The sequence below is a fragment of the Giraffa tippelskirchi genome, chromosome 3, assembly GCF_054371585.1.
Source record: "Giraffa tippelskirchi isolate mGirTip1 chromosome 3, T2T-mGirTip1v1.2.pri, whole genome shotgun sequence".
In the NCBI taxonomy this organism is placed as follows: Eukaryota; Metazoa; Chordata; class Mammalia; order Artiodactyla; family Giraffidae; genus Giraffa; species Giraffa tippelskirchi.
The window spans coordinates 110071968-110094630 of record NC_137277.1 but is presented as its reverse complement, the minus strand read 5'-3'; positions in this window follow the sequence as shown (position 1 = coordinate 110094630).

Genomic DNA, 22663 nt, shown 5'->3' with positions numbered 1-22663 from the left:
AAGCCAAGTTTATAAGCTGTAAGATGAGGACTGTAGACTTCTTTCAGAAGTATTTCATACATATTCCATAATATCATATTAAAGATGAGTTTCTCCACAATGGGTGTATGCATGTATGTATTTATATGTACTTATACATATCTTACAACTGGTGTACCCAGCTATAAGGAGGTGAATGAAAAACACCTCACTTGATTAAATGTCCAAGAAGAGCTTATTTTTTCCTCATATAATTTCAAGTTCAGTTCAGTTCAGTCACTCAGTCATGTCTGACTCTTTGCGACCCCATGGACTGAAGCACACCAAATCCAAGAGCAATCACATCATCTCTTCCTCATTATCTCCTGCCTCTATGGTGAACATTTTAAAGTCTGGCTATTTGAATATTTTAAGAGCTGATTTAAGTTCTTTCTGCAAAGTAGTTGCTTTCCACGAACTCTTTCCTTGGTGTATTTTTTTAAACAAGGGACTTATTTGATGACAAAAGGATTGACAATTCAATTTCTGAAGCATTAGCTGAGGAATCATTGACAGCTCAACAAATATGATGGAAAAAACTTGTATCAGTCTATCTGGGGAAAAACCATACTTCAAAAGATACATGCAAGTCAGTGTTCACTGCAGCACTATTCACAATAGCCAGAACGTGAAAGCAACCTGAATGTCCATCAACAAACAAATGGATATAGAAGATGTGGTATATACATACATATATATATATATATACATATATATATACATATATATGTATATATATATATATAATGAAATATTACTCAGCCATTTAAAAAAAGTGAAATAATGCCTTTGCAGCAACATGAATGGACCTAGAGATTATCATGCTAAGTCAGACAGAGAGACAAATATGACGTGATTATCACTTATATGTAGAAGCAAAAAAATGATACAAATAAACTTATTTACAAATGGAAACAGACTTGCAGACTTAGAAAACAAATTTATGGTTACCAAAGGGGAAACATGGTAGAGAGAGGTAAATGAGAAGGCTTGGATTAACATATATACACTTTTATATATAAAAATATATACAGATGGCTTAAGAGACTCGGGTTCAATCTCTGGGTTCGGAAGATTCCCTGGAGGAGGGCATGGCAACCCACTCCAGTATTCTTGCCTGGAGAATCCCATGGACAGAGGAGCGTAGCAGGTTACAGTCCATAGGGTTGCACAGAGTCAAACATGACTGAAGTGACTTAGCATGCATCAATATATAAAAAAGGTAACCAACAAAGACCTACTATATAGTACAGGGAAGTCTACTCAATACTTTGTAATAAACTATATGAAAAAAGAATCTGAAAAAAGAATAAATACATGTATATGTATAACTAAACCATTTTGCTGCACATCTGAAAGTAATACAACATTGTAAATCAACTATACTCCAATATAAAATTTAAAAAATACCTTGCACCAAAATGCAACATTAAAAATGTCTTTACCAATAATTGACACACTACTTCCTGAATTTTACTTGCTAGTTTTAAAATGTACACATTTTAGTTTTTGATGAGAACTGGTATAGATATTGCAATTACCTGGGGAATTTTCCTAGCAGTTACATGTCCAGTTGATTAATAATATCCAGATGCCATATGTGTTAGGACTCTTTTTATTTTTTATTGCAGGTGATAGAAACCCAACAAAAATTTGTTTAAGCCAAAAAAAAAAAATAAGGTAATTCATTATGTATGTGATTGGTAAGAAAAACAAAATAAAAATAGAGGTAAGACATTTTCATTATCTCAGATTTGTAAACCTTGAAGTTAACTAAGACAGGAAAAGTCACCCTCATATAAAACCTATAAATAAAGCAATTCCACAGTTTAACATGTTTGAAATATAAGACTCTACTTTTGAAACAGTGTATTAGTTTATGATTTCCCACACCTGTACACACAAAATTTCATTGTTCTGTTTAACAGTCCTTTATATATCTCTATTGGACAATTATATCTCTATCATGGGCAATTCCTATCAAGATTCCTTTTTTCATACAATATTGTTTGCCTTCATTTAATTTTTTATGATATGAATTTGTTAACTCTGCAATTTTGCATTTGACTTGGATACACTTTTTCATTTTTCCCATCATCTTTCATAGCTACTTTTTAAAGTAGGTCTCTTTACACTTCTTGTAGGGATGGGCTTCAGTTTTGTTTTGTTTTTTAAACAGATCTGGTAGTCTACTTTATTTTTGGTTCTTTTTCCTTGAACTAGGTAAGTTTATTTCATTTATATTAAAATTGTCATTGTCATTCTAATATAATTTTGAATTTACTTCTGTCATCTTGTAAATTTGTGACTTTTTTGTATTGTATCTTTTAGTATCAGACTTGTGTCATCATTTTGTTATTTTGGTTTGTTGTATGTTTGTTTAAGTCCATAAGAACCCTTTTCTTTGACAGTAATTTGAAACCTAGAATATTTATTGCCTTCCTCCCTTTTTAATTCTGTTAGCATCAGCATTTTACTTGGCTCCTGGAATTTTCATATCAGTTCATCATCATCTAAATGTTATTGGTTTATGATGTAGTTTTTACTTTAAGAATAATTATCTTCTTTTTGGTAACAATAGTTTAATTTCATAAATTAAACTAATGTCACTGTAAGGCTTTAAAAACATTTGATATAAAACACTCTTTCCTACCTTGCATTCTCAATAATGAGGCTTTTTTTCTGTCTTTTAAACTGTGCAACATATCTTATAGATAAAAAGAGTAATTTTAATGCACATTTTAATAATAATGATGAAATAATAAATGGAAAAAAATATATGTGGTACTCAGTTTATGCCCAAATTTGTTCTTATTCCTTGCCTTTTAAAACAGTTTTATCATATATACATATATGCTTTAATTAATATATTATTTAATTTCAGCTAGTTTGGACTCATATAATGTAGCTGTTCTGTAAGTATCATTCTAAATTTCTTTCTAGAAATTGTTTTTGAGAATCATTCACATTGATGCATATGCCTGAAGCTCATTTATTTCCACTGAAGTAGATAATTCTGCTGTAGGTAGATAGTATAAATTATATATCCATTTAATTGGGGCTGGTTATTCTTGTACATATGCAAATCTCCTGGTACAAAGTACAAGAGTTTCTCTGGAGTATATAGTGTCTATATACTGCTGCTGCTGCTATGTCGCTTCAGTTGTGTTCGACTCTGTGTGACCCCATAGATGGCAGCCCACAAGGCTCCTCTGTCCCTGGGATTCTCCAGGCAAGAATACTGGAGTGGGCTGCCATTTTCTTCTCCAATGCATGCATGCATGCTAAGTCGCTTCAGTTGTGTCCAACTCTGTGCGACCCTATGGACAGCAGCCCACCAGGCTCCTCCATCAACAGAATTCTCTAGGCAAGAATACTGAAGTGGGTTGCCATTTCCTTCTCCAATAGTGTGTATATATATTTATTTATTTATTTATTCATTTATATTTGGTACATATATATTTATACATATATACATATATATTTATTTTAATATATTTTATATAAATATATATATATATTTGGTACAAGTGATTTTGCTAGTCAGTGGGATATAATCATTGTTATCTTTATAAGATGAATCTTATAAATTTTTTATTATGAATTTTTTCCCAAAGGCATTCCAATTTTCAAACCCAGGTTAATTTGGGGAACATTAACATTATAAAAATACTGTCTTCATAATTATGAACGTTACACTTCTCCATTTACTCAGATCTTCCTTGATGACTTTCAATGTTTGATAATTCTTATTACTTTCTACTTAATAATCATTTAAAACCTTGTTTTTCTTACCATTGTAAGTAATATACTTTTAAGTTAATGTTCTTGTTTCCTATTATTGTTAAACAAATTACTCCCACACCAAGTTGTTTATGAACAATAATGTACTATTTCTCATGACTCCATCATTCAGGCTAGGCCAAACTGGGTAATTTTTTTGCTCCTCATGATACTTGCTAAAATTGGAAGGTTGAAGATGGTGCCTTCACCCATATGACTGTTGTGTCTGCTGGGATGTACAGAACTACTGGGAACTGGATAACCATGTCTCCCTCTCCATGTGGTATGCTTCCGTTTGCTCACATCATGATGGCTTCAGGGTAGTTGGACTTCTAACCTGATGGCTGGCTCCTAAGAGAAGGGAATGGAAGTCCTTAAATCTCCTAATGGATACTAGAATTTGCATAGCATGCTTACTGTCCCATTCTATTGAACAAATCCAATCACAAATTCAGAATGATTTCAAGGGTAAGATAAACAGACTTCACTTCTTGTTTTGAGGAGTAGTGTATATATAGGGGCTTCCCAGGTGGAGCTAGTAATAAAGAACCCACCTGCTAATGCAGGAGCCATAAAGAGATGTGGGTTTGATCCCTGGGTCAGAAAGATCCCCTGGAGGAGGGCACAGCAACCTATTCCAGTATTCCTGCCTGGAGAATCCCCTGGACAGAGGAGCCTGGTGGGCTACAGTCCATTGTGTCACAGAGTCAGACACAACTGAAGTGACTTAGCATACATACACGCATGTATACATAGAAGGAGGGAAGGAATTGATGGTGGTCTCAGACCATGATGATTCATATAGCTTCCACATGCTGAGTATGCTCACCCCTACACAGAATTCCATAATTTTGTTTCACTCTGACATAAGCCTCAGATTTTTTAATGCAGACTTATCTAAATGGTCAACACTGAAATAAGGCTTCTCAGATGCAGTCTTTCAGGTACAACAACTTGTGAACTAAAAACGACATATTATCTACCTCTCCATGGCCAATAAGAAAGGAATAACTCATTAGACACCCCAGTTCTAAAAAGGAACACACATAGCAATTTAACTGTCCCATTGAAATTCTGAAATATATTCAGTCACATATGCTCAGTTCCCTCTGGTTCAAAAGCAGTTCCTAGATTTGACTCTAGTTCTGCTCTCTTGAAATATTTCTCTGTGTTTCATGTCTGTGCCCTCTGAGTCATTCTTCTCTTCCTATAAGAAACCTTCCATGTTTGTGGCTGAGTAGCTTTCTCACCATGTCTGGTGCTTGTGTAAGGTTGGGGATCCTAAGACTTCCTTTTATTTTTGTATTGTAAGTCTCTTTTGGTTCAAACTGGCAGTGCTCTCTCCAATAAGTTGTCTTTAAAGCTTGATGGATTTTCTAGGAATTTTATTGCAATTGACTCCATTATGCAAAAGTTGCACCCACAGATATTTATCTAGACAGAATAATCTCTGCAGGTCAGAATGGCGTGGGACAACATGCTTAAAATTATTATAACTTTTTTGTCTGATTTAGAAAGTCTTTGAACTACTGACTCCAATCTTCTGAATATTTTCAGGAAAGACTTGATAGCCATACACTTTATTTGATCTTAATTCTAAGGTATAGATTTAACTGACATCTCCCTACATTTGATCTTCTCCTTGAGAGTATTTCTTATTCTGAGGATATTTTGTCAGCTGGACAAGCTGCTAATAAGAAATAGTATAGATTTCAACATGCCTTGGATTGGATTTTTTTCTAAATCCTAGGGTAAATTGAGAAGTTCCTTTTCTATTTTATTTCTCTTTTCATGCACTTTATCATAGAAAGCTTACAAAATTCTTCCCAGAAATCTCTTCAGCCAAATGTATAAGCTTATTAGGTATGTTTTCCTTCTTCCATATATTTGCAGACAATGATGCTGCAAAACATCCCACCACTGTATAACACAGGTTTTCTTTTTCACCAGCTTCCAAAAACAATTTCCTCACTTAGGTTTCTTGCCACTTCACTGCTCAGACACAATGTCAGTTTCATGTTTTATGTTCTTTGGTTAGTAGCACCCCTAGATCTAGATATCACATTATATTACAAATATCAATTGCTATGTAACAAACTACTCCCAAACTTCATGGTTTAAAACATGAATATACTCTTTTTCTTTTTTAAACAAAGGTACTTTTTTTTATGATTCTTTATTCTGAATTGGCTCAGCAAGAAAATTCTTCTGCCTTGTTTGCTATTTTCCAGAGTTAGAATGTCCAAGATGGCTTCTTCTCTCACATATTTGTCCCTCAAGTGAGATGGATTAATACCTGGAGTGGAAAAAATCAGTATTTGTTCCAATCCCAAAGAAAGGCAATGCCAAAGAATATTCAAACTATCATACTATTACACTCATTTCACATGCTAGCAAGGTAATGCTCAAAATCCCACAAGCTAGGCTTCAGCAGTATGTGAACCAAGAACTTCTAGTTTTATAAGCTGGATTTAGAAAGGGCAGAGGAAACAGAGATCAAATTGCCAGCATTCGCTGGATCACAGAGAAAGTAAGGGAATTCCAGAAAAACATCAACCTCTATTTCATTGACGATGCTAAAGTCTTTGACTGTATGGATCACAACAAACTGGAAAATTCTTGAAGAGATGTGAATACTAACCTTATCTGAATCCTGAGAAATCTGTATGCAGATCAAGAAGCAACAGTTAGAACTGAACATGGAACAACAGACCGGTTCCAAATTGGGAACAGAGTATGTCAAGGCTGTATATTGTCACCCTGCTTATTTAACTTCTATGCAGAGTACATCATGAGAAATGCTGGGCTAGATGAAACACAAGCTGGAAACAAGATTGCCGGGAGAAATATCAATAACCTCAGATATGCAGATGATACTACTCTAATAATAGAAAATAAAGAGGAACTAACAAGTCTCTTGATGAGTGTGAAAAAAGAGAGTGGAAAAGCTGGCTTTAAAACTCAACATTCATAAAACTAAGATCATGGCATCTGATCCCATCACTTCATGGCAAATAGATGAGGAAAGCATGGAAACAGTGACGGATTTTATTTTCTTGGGCTCTGAAATCACTGCAGATGTTGACTACAGCCATGAAATTAAAAGACACTTACTCCTTAGAGGAAAAGCTATGACCAGCCTAGAAAGCATATTAAAAAGCAGAGACATCACTTTCCTGACAAAGATCCATATAGTCAAAGCTATGTTTTTTCCTACTGGAAATGTACAGATGTGAGAGCTGAAAATTAAGGAAGGTTGAAATCCAAAAAACAAAAGTTTTCAAATTGTGGTGCTGGAGAAGACTCTTGCGAGTCCCTTGGACTGCAAGAAGATCAGACCTGTCAGTCCTAAAGGAAATTAACCCCTAATATTCACTGGAAGACTGATGCTGAAGCACCAATTCTTTGGCCACCTGATGCAAAGAGACAACTCATTGGAAAAATCCTGATGCTGGAAAGATTGAGGGCAGGGGAGAAGGGAGCAAAAGAGGATTTGATAGTTAGATGGCATCACTGACTCAATAGACATGAGTTTGAGCAAACTCTGGGAGACAGCGGAGGACAGGAAAGGCTGGCATGATGCAGTCCATGGGGTCAGAAAAAGCTGGTTATGACTTCAGTTCAGTTCAGTTCAGTCGCTCAGTCGGGTCCAACTCTTTGCGACCCCATGAACCGCAGCATGCCAGGCCTCCCTGTCCCCCACCAACTCCTGGAGTCCACCCAAACCCATGTCTATTGTGTCGGTGATGCCATCCAACCATATCATCCTCTGTTGTCTCCTTCTCCTTCTGCCCTCAATCTTTCCAGCATCAGGGTCTTTTCAAATGAGTCAGCTCTTTGCATCAGGTGACCAAAGTATTGGAGTTTCAGCTTCAAAATCAGTCCTTCCAATGAACACCCAGGATTGATCTCCTTTAGGATGGACTGGTTGGATCTTCTTGCAGTCCAAGGGAATCTCAAGAGTCTTCTCCAACACCACTGTTCAAAAGCATCAATTCTTCAGTGCCAACCTTTCTTTATAGTCCAACTTTCACATCCATACATGACCACTGGAAAAACCATAGACTTGACTAGATGGATCTTTGTTGACAAAGTAATGTCTCTGCTCTTTAATATGCTATCTAGGTTGGTCATAACTTTCCTTTCAAGGAGTAAACGTCTTTTAATTTCATGGCTGCAATCACCATCTGCAGTGACTTTGGAGCCCAGAAAAATAAAGTCAGTTGCTGTTTCCACTGTTTCCCCATCTATTTGCCATGAAGTGATGGGATCAGACGCCATGATCTTAGTTTTCTGAATGTTGAGCTTTAAGCCAACTTTTTCACTCTCCTCTTTCACTTTCATCAAGAGGCTCTTTAGTTCTTCTTCACTTTCTGCCATAAGGGTGGTGTCATCTGCATATCTGAGGTTATTGATATTTCTCCCGGCAATCTTGATTCCAGCTTGTGCTTCCTCCAGCCCAGCGGTTCTCATGATGTACTGTGCATATAAGTTAAATAAGCAGGGTGACAATATACAGCCTTGATGTACTCCTTTTCCTATTTGGAACCAGTCTGTTGTTCCATGTCCAGTTCTAACTGTTGTTTCCTGACCTGCCTACATGTTTCTCAAGAAGCAGGTCAGGTGGTCTGGTATTCCCATCTCTTTCAGAATTTCCCACAGTTTATTGTGATCCACACAGTCAAAGGCTTTGGCATAGTCAATAAAGCAGAAATAGATGTTTTTCTGGAACTCTCTTGCTTTTTCAATAATCCAGTGGATGTTGGCAATTTGATCTCTGGTACCTCTGTCTTTTCTAAAACCAGCTTCAACATCTGGAAGTTCATGGTTCATGTATTGCTGAAGCCTGGCGTGGAGAATCTTGTACATTACTTTACTAGCATGTGAGATGAGTGCAATTGTGCGGTAGTTTGAGCATTCTTTGGCATTGCCTTTCTTGGGATTGGAATGAAAACTGACATTTTCCAGTCCTGTGGCCACTGCTGAGTTTTCCCAATTTGCTGGTATATTGAGTGCAGCACTTTTACAGCATCATCTTCCAGAATTTGAAATAGCTCAGCTGACTTAGCGACTGAATAATGATGAACAAGACTGGGAATCTCCTCTATCTCTGTGTGAATATACTGCACTTTCTAACAACATGGTGTCATCAAGGTAGTTTGACTTCTTACATGGTGACTAGTTTCCATGAGAAGAAAAACAACGTGCCACCTCTCTTAAATGTTGAGTCTGGAATTGGCATGTCATCATTTCTGCCACCTTACACCACAAGGACAACCAGATTCACCGGAAAGGAAAACAGACTCCACCTCTTACTGTGAGGACTAGCATGCATATTGTTACTTTCCACATTTGGGAACTAACACAATTAAAAATTCCTAATTATTTAAAGTTGATACATGAAACTAAAAGAGGTTTTATAGAATATTTTATATCAGAAAGCCTTCAGAAATTCTTTTTATTTCTAATAATTTGCCTGTCCTTTCCATTTTCTGTGTAGAAATAATTTGTCTGTCCTTTCCATTTTCTATCCTCAGATATTTTTTAATTTCCAATAATTTTTCTATCAATTCTTCTCAATTTTCTGTATAAATAATCATATCATCTGTGCAAAGACCTTCAATACAACCAAATCACTCTTGGTGTAGATTTGATTAATCATAAAACAGTCTAAACTATTTGTTCCTACCCTAAATTAACTCTAGAACTTACGTTTTAGAAGTCCCCACTAGTGTATCTCTGAACCAAATATATTCTTATCAAAAGCCACTAAAAATAAGTTTCTGGACAATATCTAGAGAATATATTGCATGCTTAGTATCTTTACTCAAATGTGATCTGTAAAAGGACTAACTGTAGCAGCTCTAGTGTTACTCTCTGAGGCAACTATGTTTGGAACTGACAGATAATCTCTGTTTTAACAATGCCCATTTCAATACAGCATAATTGGCAAATACAATAACCAAATATTTGCTTTATGTAAACCCTGACCTAAAATATGAATCAAGGATCAGAGCACCTGTGTTTTTCAACCTTCCTCTTATACCTACCAGCTTTATGAGTTTTAAACATTGTTTGACCAGAAAGATTTTCAGTGTTGCCATCCTTAAAATGGAATGAATAATTATTGCCTTTCCTATGGGAGACAATTACTATGAATGTAGCTTCAAAAGATTTATAGAAAAGCAATTTTAAAAATCTTAAGTATCTCAAAATATATAAAATAATATTTTTATAACATAAAATTTCTCACTTAAAGACAAGTTATTTCCCAGAAATATTTTTTGTTCTACTGCTGCCATAATTTCCCAGAGTCCATGGTTCAGTAAATGAACTTGTCACACCATCTTCATCCTCGGTCTAGAGTAAAGTTTTTGGAGCCTGAGACTACATTTAGGACATTTAGGTGAGCTGATAAAATCTATGCTGTCATTATGTTGTTCTCCTGTTGTTTGCTTTTATTATTTTTTCTTTATATTTCATATTCTACAGTTTTCCTGTGACAGAATTAAATGAAAATTTGTTTTATTTATCTTCCTCAGATATTCTTGATATATATATATACACACATATATATATATATATTTAAAACCAAATGACTCATATCTTTCAAGTATTGTAATTTTTCATCCATTATCTCTTCCAGTATTGTCTGGCCCTGATTCTCTTTTTTCTCTTTGTAATTCCTGTTAAACTTCTGTTGGACTATTTCTTTGGATTCACCATGATTTTTTTTTAATTTCCCTTGATATCACCCATCTGTTTATCTCATATCTTCCATCTGCTTATCACTCTATAATACATCTTGGTTGATTTCCTCAGATCTATCTTCTAATTTGATTTAGTTCTTTGCTCAAATCTGTCTCTGTTTTATCTTTTCTTATTTGCTCATGGTTTTGGTTTCCTCTTTCTCTCTTTAATGATAGTAAGCATAGTTTATTTGCTTATTTACATACTTATATAGTGTGGATTATGATTCAAGTGCTAATTTTCTTGTTTGGCTTTTTGCTTTTGTATTTTCTTACACCTGGTAACTCTCCCTTGCTATAGCACAACTCTTTCGTGTGGCTTACAACTTTTTAATCCTTAGCTTATTAGGGATGTCCACAAATATTTCAGTTCTGCTCTCTTTCTAGATACATGGATTGCATTTCCCTGTATACATTGAACTTGGTTGTGCTCAAACAACTCTCTGTAGACAGTAATATGTAAAGAGAATTAATTTGTGTCATTTACTTGTAAAAGTTTTAAAATCCAGAACTTCATTCACCATATCCCCTTGTTCATGCCTTGGCAATCATGTGTGCCCAGCTGGAGTCTCACCCAGCCCAGGTTCCTATGAGGGCTAGAAGACTACAACAACAGAGTCCTCTGATAAACCCAGCTGAACTTGCAATTAAAACCATATTTAGAGAGCCTATCCTATCTGAATTAGCTTATTTTCACCATGGTTCATCCCTTTGTGGGATCCTTTTATTTTCTAGATTATGGAAGAATTCTGATAGGTAATTTACATTAAGTTCAGGTATGTATCAAAATTGTCCTGATTATTAGCATCTCTATGCCTTCATAGTAGAAAGAAAGCCTTTCAATATTTGATAATTTGACTACCTTGGTGGAAGCTAACAAGTAAACTGTTGGTCGTTCAGTTTACAATTATAAGTGCATTGTTAATAAAAGGAATAATGCATGTACATTATATGCAGCCAGCTCATCCCTGGTGGTTCAGATGGTAAAGAATCTGCCTGCAATGCGGGAGACCCTGGTTCAATACCTGGGTAAGGAAGATCCCGTAGAGAAGGGAATGACAGCTCACTCTAACATTCCTGCCTGGAGAATTCCATAGACAGAACAGCCTGGCGGGCTACAGTCCACAAAGAGGGTCACAAAGAGCTGGATATGACTGAGCAACTAACACATAATATATAACATGCCTATTACATTGAACATTCAGCTCTACAAGGATTAAGTCAGTAGCAACTCACTGCAGTCACTGACCTTTAACTGAAAGGAGTTCAGGGCAGAAATCAGGAATGAGACATTCTGTGCTCTGAGAAAACTGGCAGAGCAGGCCTTCAGATAGTGAGATATTTTCAGAAGAAAATTTTATAAACCTCAATTCTTGCATCTTCTTATATTTAGAAAAGCTCTAAAACCATTAACTAAGATATCTGTTCCTTGTGATAGCAGCGATCCTCTACTGAAATATGTGCTTGATTGCATGTACCCTCCTTAGCCAATATTACTTATGTACCATTACCTCCTTAAAACAGTTTTTCAGAGCATCTGAGGGGCTGTCTCCATACTATAGTCCTCAGTAAGACTGAATAAACTTGACTCATAGCTTTGACATTGCGTGTATGTGTGTGTGTGTGTGTGTGTTTATAAGTTGACCAAATCACCATTTTTTTAAAATAATAGATTTTCTTATCATTCTTTCTTCTCTGATCTGTTCTACATTTTACCCCATGACTGGCATATAGCAGACGCCTAATATGTGTCATTTCAGTTGGTTTTATACTACAAAAATAATAACTAAAGTGTGAGAAGGCTAAGTAAAAGTCTCAGTGGATTATGGCTGGTGGATCAGCAGAAGAGTGAAGGCTAGTATACTCTTAGACATGCTCTCTTTTAATCCAGCATTTTAAAGACCACAGTTAAAGAACATATTTTCAGGACTTAATAACTTTATTTATAAGAATTTTTAAATTCTATGTTCTCATTTTGTTGATTTTTAAAACTATGAAAATATTCTGAATTTCCTAGATTTTCTGAATTGCCTCCTCACCAATTTCTGTCCCATGATATGAAAATTACCTTTTGCATGTATCTCATGATCAAGGTGAGATCAACCAGTCCTTCAGTAATTGCCATGAGCCAATGGAACAAAAAGAAAAGCAAAGGGTATAAGTGATATATTCATGCCATGGAAGGCCATGCAGTGTTACAGCTCACTAGTGATCACATAACACATTAGCATCAGCATGTCACATTTTACTGTCATGCATGTCTAGAATCCTGGTTCCACTGCGAGTGACCCATTTACTTTTAACAATTAACATTTCCTTTATCATTTAATTAATGCTATTCATTACATTTTATTGATTTTGTGGTTTTGTTTTCATTTAATTTGCTAATTTGCTTAGATTTTATAGTGGTAAAGAAAGTTACATGGACAAGAAGGTTTTCACTAGTTTAACAAATTCAAGTTAATATGAAAGGGCCACAAGAACTGAATCCCTGAAATGGAATCTATGCCATATCCAAGTTTGACAAACATTGTACTATTTAAAATATGAACTCAAAACATTCTACCATAAATGAGTTGGAGTATTTGCAATCATCACCCCAGTTTTAGATCTGATATAAATAAAATCAATATACACAGGAAACAAATGTTGATTCTTTCTCTGTGCTAAAGATTTCTCATGTCACTGAGGGCTAAAATGGAACTTGAAAATATCCCTCCCTTATGAGGTCAGTAAATTCTAATCAGTCAGTTGTTTTATGAATACATTCACTTATACAAGTAGATAATTATTGCTGATTAACTAAAAACAGCTTTGAGGCTGATTACCATTAAACAAAATAATCCACCTTGGAAAAACTGCTTAGGAAAAAAAACATAAAAATTGAGGGTGTTTCTCTTTTAACTGAAGAGAAAAGTCCTTTCAAACATAAAAATGATTACTGCCATTTGGTCATTTCAGCACCAAGAAAGAGCTGTCAATCAAAGAAAGTGCTAATAGAGAAGACAGCCTCAAGCAGTTAAGGCATCCAGGGGAAGGATTACTTTTTTAGGGTAAATAATACTCCCTTTGACCACAGATTCAGACATCGTAGTCCCCATACATCAAGTTGATAGCATCATTTACATGAAGTCTCTACCACGATCCACTCTCTGACTTACATATGAAAGAAAAACACTTCCAAGGCCCAGTTAAAATTCTGATTAATAGGTTAGTCAGGTACAGAGCCAAGATTTGCAACAGGCTGCAGTTGGTGCTTTGTCCAGGACCATGGATCATTTAGGATGAATAGAGCCCTCAGTGATGGAGTTAACAGCATCTCTCAGGCAGCAACTTGAAATGCAGTCTTAGAGTTTGTTTGGCCCTGCAGTTGGCATCCCAGCCAGCAAACACTCCAGCTGGGCTGCAGATCCCCAGCCAGCCCTCCTCACCTGATCTGCCAAGTTTGGCAGGCGCTCCCCTTCCACTGTCCAGATTCTGAATGTGTGTGCAGTGAAGGGAGAAGAAGTGGTTGTGCTTCTTAATGATGAGGAAGTTGGAAGAGGTTGACTGTTTTTTTCTCTTTCTTTTTTTTTTTGAAATACACTCTTGTTTAAGACAGGTCAGTTTGCAAGGAAAAAAGACAAGCTTGGAATATAGAAAATAGGGAAGGACTGTAGCCCTCAGAGAAACAAATCTGTGGAGGTGATGTAGCAGCTGAGCATTTGCAATATTTATTCCTTGTGAAAAGGGGTGTGAGGCTTTAGCAATAGAAGGCAAAGACAGAAGTACAAGAGCAAGGATACTCTAGCTACTCAGTCTCAGAGATACAGCTGCTGCCTGAAGCTGCCACACAAAGAACCTGGTTGAAAGGCAAAAGGGTTTCAGGTTTTCATGCTGTGATCATTAGACATGTGAGCCACTCTCTGAGGGTGTGTTGGGCTTGAGAAGCTAGGCACCTGTTGCTGGCAGAAACACAATACACTTATTGATTTGAGAGGCTGCACAGAGTAACTAAAGAGGACATACAAAAATCCAAAATAATAAATAAGCCCATTACCCAATAATATTGCAAAAGGGCCTCTAAAGGGAAGCCATAGATCTAGATTACTTTATCTAAGGCAGTACAAAGCAGAAAGAATTGTTTATAGGCGGGCGGAGAGAGGGAAGGGAGAAAAGAGTAAGGAGGGAAGTACTGCTTAATAAAAAATGGTGTTGTACTTGAGACCATCTAAAAGAGTCCCTTCTGATTTATTTTCTCCTGAAGCTGCAGCAGCAGCGATTGAAGTGACTATAATAGCCCAGGAGAAATGTTGGTGCTATTAGTTGGGTGATTGATGGAAGCGCTGCCAAAACAGCTAGGGAATTTGTCAATGTGTTTTTTGAAGTTTGTAAATGATGACACTGGCAAAGTGTAAACAAACTGAGCTCCAGCAGGCACGTTACACAGTCCCCAAAATGACACTTTTATAGACTCATTTACTGGATTGTTCCAATTAGGAATCATCAGCTGGAGTAACATGCTCTGGTTTCTTAGGCCAGGGTAGATGGGACTTGGATAACATTCAAGATTTAAAGGAAGGCATCCAAATAACTTATGTGGACTTACCCAAAGGTTAGGACTGTCAGTTTGTTGCAGAGCACCTAATGGAAGCAAAACGAAAAAGGCCTCGAGATACTGTAACCCAAAGACTTGAAGTCCCATGGCTCCATGACCATTGTACAAGTCACATTAATTTTTAAGGTCAGTTTACAATGGCTCAAGCTCCCATCAGCTCAGAATGACAAGAGAGACCCCAAAAAATGGAGAAGCCACAAGAAGACTTTAAGGGGCAAAGAAGCAGGTTATCTTTAAAAAAGACACAGAAGTTCAGAAGGAAAAGAATGAAATGAGCACATGTTAGATTATGTTAAGGATTTTGGTCTATGTCTTTAGATAAAATCATTGAGAAATCCTAGGCATGGAGATGACATCCTTGATTTACATTTAGAGAGGACCACTCTGGCCAGAATACAGAGACTATATTAGAGGGGTAAATATGAACAAGAGTCAGTAATGAAGTTATTGCCATGGTCAAGCTGAGAGAGGATATTAGACTAGACCGAAGAATACAGCAGCAAGAATAGATTAAGGAACAGATTTTAAAGACATTTGGGAAGTAAAAATCCATAGGCCTTGATAATTGGGTGGATATGGAGAATGCAAGGGAGAGAAGTGTTCCTCCCAGTTGTCAGGTGTTACTGTCAGTGGTGTGAATGAAGGTACCATTTCTCCATGCAGGTAATTTTCTCAGTATGCTGGATAAAAATAGCAGGTCCCTAGCATCATGTTGTCCTATTAATAAGGAGCAACACAAAACAAGAAAATTGAAAGTATTTTGAACAAAACTATAGATGGTAAAAAATAAATTGAAATTTACAACACAAACTTTCAAATTTTTCTTCAAAAACTCAGTAGCCTGGGGCAAAAGTAAAGGAAATATGAGATCTACAGAATCCCCTGGAGAATGTAGATAAGCCATGTCAACTACAATAGTGGTTTTTTAAAGGAAAAACATTGAATCAGAGATTATATCCATGGTGGATACATAAGGATATATGTATCCTTTTCAAAACGCAAAGTTTGAGAAAGGCTAGTTTCTATGAAGCAGAACAAAGTTTTTAATGTATGTATTGTTCTGGAGTTGTGGAGCCAGGGCTGAGAGAGCAAGAAAAGCATAATAACTCCTAGCTAGGTCCATTTTCAAACAACGCTCTCGCTTCCTTATCCAGCAGGTGGTAAAATTAGTCTTAATTTTGTTTTTGTTAGATTTTAAAAATATAAGTCTTCAAAAAAAAATAACCTGAAATAAGTTGTACATTTCCTGACAAGCTAAGTCAAAATGTTTTCCTGTTTTCTTACAAGAGTTTTCACAACGAAAGTTTTTAATTTTAGGAAAATACATCTCTACATACAAATCCTAGAAGAATTTGTTTAGATATCCTTCAGTGCTAGCATCTGGCTGAAATTCCCCACCTTCAGGACATCCTGTTTCCATGGGCACATTGTACCACCATCAGCTACTGTTTTCCCATAACAGTCCTGGATTTAGAGCATACTAGGGCCCAAGTGTCCAAGGGATTCACAAAGAGAGGTGAGCTTGTCAAGATCTTTTTATTCTCACTTTGATGTTACAGAAACTTAGTTGCTTTGCAGAAAGGGACATCCAGACAGACTTCCAACAAGGCAGTGACTGGCACTCAAAGCAATGAAGTCTGTCAAAGACTTTCCATGGGAAAGCAAAAGGAAACTCGTGTACTGTTGAAACAAACTGAAAGCATGTCAAAGTGATTGGCAAGCTGACTCCTGTAAAGAAGAAATAATTACCACCTGATAATGGCAGCTTACATCAGAGATGTGCATTTTGGGGCTATTATTTGGGTTATTACAGGCTGCCTGACATCACAGGAAGTCTTTTGTGGCTTCCAAAGCAAAACCCTGAAGTGTCTTTGGCTGCGTCATTTCAACAGTGGCACATAGCATGTACCTCTTATGTATCTGTTCCTCCCTGTTTTAACCACCAGATAAAACAAGTTAAAAAAAAAAAAGAGAGACTCATGGACATATAGTTTTGACATTTGCTCTTTTTGACTAGATGAATTTTTCCAGGCACAGTAATAATCAGTATTGGCACAATCAATTTATTTCAGTCAAAAAAAAGTTTGCTTTTCATTTTATTGGTTTCATAACAGTATTCTCCACCTCCCCTGCCTTCCAAAAATATAGTCTTTGCCTTTTAGAAGCTTAGAGTTCTTTACTAAATGTATTTTTCACACTTTTGGGTGACTTCTATTTTATGGACTTCTTTGGAATTTGGGGTTTTTTTTTTAAGTTTTCTCTAGGAGTATAAAAGAGAGAAGAAACTTGAATGCAAACTGTTGAGGACTTAGAAGGCATAAACTATCTCATAGATAAGAAATATCTGGGGGAAATGGTTTGTATATGAGCAATAACTATCTCATTCTATCCATTACATAACTGGACTTGCACATTTGTTGGTGACAGTTGTCAAAGGACATCTACTTTAACTCCTCAGTCACACAGGTGTGTACTTAGTCACTCAGTCATATCCGACTCTTTGAGACTCTATGGACTGTAGCCCGCCGGGCTCCTCTGTCCATGGGGATTCTCCAGCCAAGAATACTGGAGCAGGTTGCCATGCCCTCCTCCAGGGGATCTTCCCAAACCAGGGATCAAACCCAGGTCTCCCGCATTGCAGGCAGATTCCTTACCATCTGAGCCACCAGGGAAGCTCCAGTCACACAGGTATCCTGATGTATTTACTCATTTGGTTAACTATTCCAATAAAAAAGTAACTACGTACTATGTTGCATACATGGTGCAAGGTACTGAAAGACATTTCAAATATATATTTCTGAATGTTCTAGAGGATAGGAGTGCTTTATATACTACTTTCTGAGAGAAAAAGAGGTCTGTACCAGGGTAGGATGTTTCCCTGGAATGTAGAAATCATATGCTTTAAGGAAGGCACTGCTAATGTCTAGTGCAAAGACACCACCCAATGTCATTCTCCTCTTCACCCTTACTAAATGAACCAATTCTAAACAGAGGAGAAATGTTCCTGGCTAAAATATCCAACTTCCCAGCCTCCCTTGCTACTAACAATGGTCACTTAGTTCAGGTCTGGACAATAAGTTATTGCTGGAAATCTCAGGCAAGAGCACTTTTTTTTTCTTGGACAATAGGGAGTAGGGGAGATAAAAGCAGTCTCTATTGTTATGATAGAATCAGAACACCAACTTTCAACAACCTGCTCTGAGATTTCTTGTACATAAGAAATGCCTACTCATTTAAGACATTATAGCAGAGACTGCAAGTGCTATGCTTCAAATCCATCTGATCTGATTCCTGAGTGCAGAGCTAGATTACTCTTCCCAGCTTCTCTTGGTGTTAAATGTGTTTGCATGAGCATAGTGAAAAGGACAAGCACTACTATAGACCTGCTGCTGCTGCTGCTGCTGCTAAATCACGTCAGTCGTGTCTGATTCTGTGTGACCCCATAGACGGCAGCCCACTGGGCTCCTCCGTCCCTGGGATTCTCCAGGCAAGAACACTGGAATGGGTTGCCATTTCCTTCTCCAATGCATGAAAGTGAAAAGTGAAAGTGAAGTCGCTCAGTCGTGTCCGACTCTTTATAGACCTGGGTCCACATAAATTTCCTTTCTTTCCATCTCAATGCTCTTCCTACTTCTGTTAGCCCAAAGTCGAAATTCAAAGCATAATTGGAAAACACACTGAAGGTTAGTGAGAACAAAACCTTCTTCAGCATGCGTCTTGGCATGACTGACAGAATCCACACACTGACTTTGAATTTTCACATAAGAGTAAATAAACTTATTAATACATGGAGTCAAAGAAATTTGGGGACTAATTTGCCACAACAGCTAAAATTATCCTAAAGCCTAACCATTATCCTACTCAAAGTGTGATACTACTAGAACAAAACCCCCCGTATTTTGCATTGGGTTGGCACTCTGGTTGGAGAAGGAAATGGCAACCCACTCCAGTATTCTTGCCTAGAGAATCCCAGGGACGGAGGAGTCTGGTGGGCTGCCGTCTATGGGGTCGCACAGAGTCCGACACAACTGAAGTGACTTAGCAGCAGCAGCAGCAGCACTCTGGTGGTAGATGGCTAGTAGGCTGGAGAACCCTCTTTTATTTTGGTAAAATAGTTTTTATAAAAAATGCTGCTGTCTCCAACAATCTAAAAAGTTGACCAGGAGTCTACTGAGGTTAGCCCCAGAGGATAATAGTTGAAAAGAGAGAAGAATTAGTGTCCATCAGTTGCTATATGCTGGAGAAGGAAATGGCAACCCACTCCAGTATTCTTGCCTGGAGAATCCCAGGGACGGCGGAGCCTGGTGGGCTGCCATCTATGGGGTCGCACAGAGTCAGACACGACTGAAGCGACTTAGCAGTAGCAGCAGCAGCAGCCTCTAGCTAGTTAGTGTGAAGAAGATTGCAGTTAAGGCAAAGATTAAGAAGTTTGGAGTAATTTTCCAGGAGTAAGTAGAATGCAAAAATTTACAGGTTCAAAAGGCTGGAAAAGTCAATAGCTTTGGAACCTGAGAGTATGAAATAAAATGGAAAAAGGCTTTGGGGGGAAAAGATCCACTAATTCTTATCAGTTCTACAAAGGACTCAAATTGTTTCAAATGACCTCAAAACAGCCTCCATAAGTTGAGACAAAGAGGTATTAAGATGAAGATTTAATAAAATAAATCAGACTTGAGAATTACATATGAGCAAGAACTTTGGCTGATGATTATTAGCATGTGAAACTAACTTGTCAGCACATAGTGCACAAGTCTTGTGAGTTTTTAAGGAGTTGTATTACCAAAAAAAAAAAAATCCATGAATTTGATCAAGAAATAAATACATAAAAGAAAAACTAGCCCATGATTATAAAAGTGGTCTTAGCACCCCAAACTTGCACTAAGTTTGCAAACCACAGGCAGCAGGTTTCAAAAGCTGTTCCAAGTAAGGCAGACTTCACGATGACTCACTTCACATGAACAGAGAAAATAAGAACCTCAAGTCAAGGAAGAAGACTTCAAGGGTAGATGAGTAACAGAAGTAAACAAAGAAAAAGGGAATGAGAGTGAATCCAAGGTCTGCTCAGAAATGTCCTCCTCTGCTGAGCAGGGGGGTCCTCACAAAGCTTGTCCATGAAGATTTCATTCTTGAAAATGGACCACTGACCAGCCACTAGGCCTTCTAATCTTCCCTTTTCTAAAGGTAATTTGTCTTCAAGTTACCCTGTTTTTGATCCAGTATTGTATATCTGCTGGTAGAGGATAGAGATTTTTTTTTCTTTCCTTTTTTAGAGGTGACTGGAACTCATGGAGGTGTATCTGTACCTGATTGAAAGAAACACTAATCACTCAGAAATTATGGACTTTGATCTGGAAATGACACCGAAATGGTACTATTAATTTTCTCCTTTGGGGATGGGCTGAGTGTGACCTTTGAATAGAAAAATGAAACAAAATGTTAGCTGTTTATCAGAATGGTTCCTTTTTTCCCCTATGTTTTTCAAATTATCATTTAGAAGCTTATCATTAAAGAAATTAATCAGATTGATTTGAGGTTTACACTTAAGAGTGAACTTGGGAGATGGCTATGGCCATGTAGAACTAATTTGTAAGCAAACAAGTATTTGTTTCTTCCTCTTCCTATATGCAGGTCTTGGCTTCTACTTTAGTTGAGATAACCATAAGAGTAAGTTTCATCCAATAAAATGTGAATAAAAATGACTTCTGTTCACAATTTCTAAACATGATCTAGAAAAATCCCCCAAGCATCTTCCTCCATGCTTTTAATTACTGATAAGCACCTGTAGAAGACGGGTGCACTTAAACCAGGATTTCATGCTTGACACTTTTTAGTAGAGTCTCATCCGTCAAGCCCCATGGACCTGTGGTAACTTACATTGTTAATAAATAAATAAGAAATAAACTTTATTTGTTTAGCCATGAAATCTTAGCATTTACTCTAATACTACTGTTTCCTGAACACTAACAAACATGAGGGCTAGCATTACCCTAACTGTGTAAAGTCACACAAATCCTAACTGACACTCCTTTGATGAATGAAAGCTTTCACTCAAAAGTGTTTAGATCTATAAGTGGTAATGTCTAGACAGCCTGTATGACAGCCTGCATGCAGACTAAGGAGAAGCAGAAATTATAAAGATTTCTCTTTTTGTCTCTTCTGCTTTATCTGTTTATTTGTATGTAATATGTTATTTCTCTGGTACTCATTTTAACTTTTATCAATTTATGAGAACTTTACGTTGAGGTTCCTATTATATTCACAGAGGCTGGGAAATGATCTCAAATGCCAGTCACTTCATTGTGACAACTTACTCAACCCTGAAGCTAAGGTTTGAGCAAGAGTAAAAGCAGACGAAGCAACCCCAAAAAATAGCAGCTGCAGGAACACAGAATAGGAAAGGAGAAATATGAGCAGCAGGGAGAGCAATTGGATGGGACAGAAGAGATAAAATCTATCCAAACCCTCAAAAGAGGTTTGGAATCAGGTGGCTTCACTTGTGACAGAATGTGAGGGAAATTTAAGAAAGGCATGCTAAAGGAGTGTCTGAAATTATTATCCCTAAGGGTTTAGAGAAAACATGTGCAGCTATATGTGAACCCGCTATTAAAAGCAAATAGCCCAGGGGAATTGGCATGTGTTTGGTTCTATAGTTTTTCACATTTACCCCACCAGACACAAGAGGCCTTGGTTAAGATTGGAAGGCTAGGTGCACTGAGCAACTACTGGGTATTATACACTAATTATACATTAAGGCCCAAGTCTAAGCCCATCCAGTTGCTACCACACCAGCACCACAATTGACACTTAAGGGGGGTGATTAAAAAAAACAACACAAAACTCTAAACTGGATGGAATTTGAAACAACAGTAGGAGATTGAAGTTGTCTTTTTCTTTTTTTCTTATAGTTCAAAAATATGACATATTTACGAAAAAGTACAGATTGCTTCTCTTCAAACAGAGTAGTAGTTTATTTTCTAAAAATATACATGGCCAATTGTATTTTAGGAAGATTTATTTTCCTCTTTTAAACAAAAACGGTTTAAAGAAAAATTTTTAAAGACTTCTGAAATATTATCATTGGACAAAATCCAACATTATATAGGGCCATGGGTATTTTGGATGGGGCATTAACACTTTGAAGCTCTATGTAAGTTTCATTCTTGTTCACCACATATTGAAAAATTACTATGTGACCATCACTACAGCAGATGAGGGGAATTCAAAGGCAATTAAAATTTGGCAGGTCTTTGAGGATCTTCTGCTTGAATGAAAAAGACTGATCATCAACTTGTGGATTAGGGAATTGTGTAAGATACCTTGGTTTTAAAGAGGGTTGAAACTCTTTTTCAACTTATCAAATCACATAAATTATGTGCAACATGGATGAATAAATGTTTTATATGGATTATTTCATCTTACCTTCACAAAAACTTTAAGGGAGGTTAAAAAAAACAAATTTGTCACAATTTCCAAATACAGTACAAAAGTATAATAAATTGACCAAGATTCAGAATTT